The sequence below is a fragment of the Suncus etruscus genome, chromosome 2 (genome assembly GCF_024139225.1).
Source record: "Suncus etruscus isolate mSunEtr1 chromosome 2, mSunEtr1.pri.cur, whole genome shotgun sequence".
Taxonomy (NCBI): Eukaryota; Metazoa; Chordata; class Mammalia; order Eulipotyphla; family Soricidae; genus Suncus; species Suncus etruscus.
Window position 1 is genome coordinate 129963913 of NC_064849.1, and position 3835 is coordinate 129967747.

The following is a 3835-nucleotide window of genomic DNA, read 5'->3' on the forward strand; positions in this document are numbered from 1 at the left end:
ACTCCTAACTGGAGCAACTTACCTCTGCTGCCTCCAGTTACTCTGGACTTATGAGCTGTTAGCTGGAGACCTCCCTTCTCTCAGGGACATCTCCATAGAATATATCATGCTTCCATTTATGTCTGTGAGAGAGAGAGAGAGAGAGAGAGAGAGAGAGAGAGAGAGAGAGAGAGAGAGAGAGAGAGAGAGAGAGAGATTTGGAGTTGGGAGAGCAAGATGAAGATGGAGATGGAGATGAAGAGAAGGAGAAAGATAGAAAGGGAGAGAGAGTTGAAGATGGTGGGCGGGAAGATAGAATGAGTAGAGAGTAAGAAAAAGAGGGTGCGAGGGAGATAGAGTCCAGTCTTTACTCATCTGAGCACAGAAGTGCCAGTCTGTTGGTTTGTCTTTGACAAGTGATAAATGACATAATCCAGTCACTTGGTGCAGCACACACATATCAAAGAGGAAGGTGTCTATAGGAGACAGGTAGAAGCCACCATGTATCTGTGGAGTTCACTTTCCTGGCATGTGTACACCAGTGGTCCTCACTGTGGAATTCCTGAGTCACCCAGGGGCACCACTTGAAAACTTGTGACAAATGCAAATTCTTGGATTCACTCCAAACCCACGAAGTCCAGCATACCTGGGTATGGTCCCAGCTTGCAAAGTGGCCTGTTAGGTGACTGAACATGTGAAGGTCTGAGTGCTTACTGCCTTCTAAGCAAAGAGCTGAACTGCCCAATTTCCCACTTAGGAGGCCAGAATCTCAACCATGGAAAGTCCCCTTGGGTTTGTATCCTCATGACTTGTGATGACATTTTTCTTTAAGAGATATGGACTTACACCATAGACCAGGATGTTCCTTGCAATAGCACCTCATATGGCAAGCCCAGATTTTATAACTTTTCTTTTTAGCTTGGGCTTTATTGTTCCAGCATCAGTACAGGGAAGTGAACACTGGTGAAGAAATTGGTGTTGGAACATTGTACATCTTATGCACCTAACCTCAGGGGTACATTTGGAGACCACAGGAAACTAGAACAAAAATGTATTGTTTTATTATTGACAATGTATTGTTCTATTATTGTTCAACTTAAGAGCAAAACGTTCTTTCACTATGTCTAAATGCCATATATGTCCAAATACTCTCATTTTCTAACCATCTGCTTCTTGAAATTGTATCCATACTTGATCTCAAAAAACGTTTTAATAATCCAAATAGACTCCTAACATGCCAGGAGGCTAAAAGGAAGCTAATTCTATGTACTAGGTTCTTCTGGTGGGAATGCATCATAGTCATGAAATGCTACAGCCAAGTCTTCAATCTCCCAACTGTGTCCTTCTGGCCTCTCTATTTACCATCTCTAGGTTCAAATCTAATTTCTGCTACTTAGTACCTTTTGGGGGGGGGCACACCTGGTGACTCTCAGGGGTTACTCCTGGATATGTGCTCAGAAATCGCTCCTGGCTTGGAGGACCATATGGGACGCCAGAATATTGAACCACAGTCCGTCCTGGGTCAGCCGCATGCAAGGCAAATGCCCTACTGCTGCATCATCGCTCCTGCCCCTACTTAGTACCTTTGACTTAAGCAAATGACTTGGATTCCCTGGGCCTTTAATTTCTTTTCTAAGACTGGCCAAATATCTATAAAAACAGCAGTGGTCTACCCTCTCTTAACATTGCATTCTTCCTGGTGCTTAGCATTATTTTATTATATATTAAAACATATATTATATTAAAATATACACATTATATATACTTACATAATATATTAACATTTATTTATTTAGGTTTGGAGGCCATACCAGACCATGCTCAGGTGTTACTCCTTACTCTACACTCAGGAATTATTACTGGCACTGCTTGGGAACCATATAGAATCCTGGGAATCAAACACTGGTGAGCTATATACAAGGAAAGCACCTTACCTGTTATACTATCTCTCTGACCCCAACCTAGAAATGCTTTGGAAAATTGTTCATGTGTAGAGCTAACAGAGTATCCCTTTTCTTGAATATCTCACTAGGGAGGTAGGCCCAAAGAATTTTCCCCTTGTTTACACAATGCATTAAGTAACTAAGAACTCTGTGGATTGTATTAGTTATGATACTTCTTCCAGGGAAGTGGTCACTCTGGAGGAGAAAGGGGTGCTGAAAGAGGTAAAATGATACCCATGATGACCTATCAGTAACAGTTCTAACACCACAGTGCCTAAAGAAAAAAAAGAAAAAAAAAAAAGATTCCTGCCATGGAGCCCGACTAGAGGGTGGAAGGAAAATTTCCTTTTGTGGAGTAAAGTGGACACTGGTGAAGGGACTGTTCTTGGAAAATTGTATGCCTGAAACTAATCAAGAATGATTTTATAATTCACAGCGACTCAATAAGAAAATAAATATTAACAATGCTTCTTCCTCTAGAGCACAAGGTTATGTATCTAAAATTACTTCGATACAACAAAGCCTAAGACTTCTCTGTGTGTAGGTTATAAATGTAGGAAATACATTCCACTGTTAGATTTGACACCTCTTTGCTGAAATTCTGTGGATATAACTTATAGGGCTTACTAGTATCCATTCTATATAAACTTAAATTGGTGACAAGTATGGTTCCATTTTGGCAACTTTGTGGCTACATATCAAAGTTTACATACTAAACATCAGCTATTCTATCATTCATATCATAATGGTTTAGTGCATTAGTGAAGAAATGTATGCCAAAGAAAGCAAGGCCTGCACTCATAGCTTTTGAGCAAGAAGGTTGATGTTATAATAAAGAGGTTTCTATAAAGTTAATATGCCCCAATTACAATCATGCTAGTAATCATGGTGATATAAAGATTTTATATTAAAAATAAAAAGTCGGAGAGATAGCACAGCGGCGTCTGCCTTGCAAGTAGCCGATCCAGGACTAAAGGTGGTTGGTTCGAATCCTGGTGTCCCATATGGTCCCCCGTGCCTGCCAGGAGCTATTTCTGAGCAGACAGCCAGGAGTAATGCCTGAGCACCGCCGGGTGTGGCCCCCCCCAAAAAAAAAGTTAATATGAAACATTAGGTAGGCAATGGGAGATTGGTAGTAAAGAAAATAGAAAAACAAGTTCAGTGAAGAATCAATGGGCTTAAGCTCTGACTGGAATCATGGAAGTAGAGGAAGAAGAGAAACTTTTACGGAAGAGTCATCTGTGTCCATTTGTGGTGAATGACTGGGGATTAAAGATGTGGAGGTTGAGGCCATGATGGACAAGATTATTCTGGATATATTAAGACTGGGTCAGCAGAGAAACAGTGTAGTAGGGATAGAAGTGAACCCCCTCAGGAGCCAGAGTGATAGCACAGCGGTAGGGCATTTGCCTTGCATGCGGCTAACCTGGTACCAACCAGGATTTGATCCTTAGCATCTCATATGGTCCCCCAAGCCTGCCAGGAGCAATTTCTGAGCTCAGAGCCAGGAGTAACCCTTGAGTACTGCCAGGTGTAGCCCCAAAACAAAAAAAAAAGTGAATCCCAGGCTGGAGGATGCTCAGCACAAAAACACTTGGTCCCCCGAGGCAGACTTACAGCTTTCTCTGTTAACTTACCTGAATTGGTTCATACTTCTATGCACACCATATTTTAATTAGTGATGTAATTTCCTTTCCCTGAAACCAAGGTCTCATTTTTTTTTCCTTTCCATGTTTATTAAAATAATGCAGAACTTTTTATATGATTTACCTTCAGGAGTGGGCGATGTTTGGATTTGGGGGCCCTACTTTGGGGTGCTCTAGGATTAAACCTAGTTCTGTGCTCAGGAGTTGCTCCTAGTGGTGCTCAAAGATCATGAGATACCAGGGATCAAACCAAGCCCTGCTATGTGC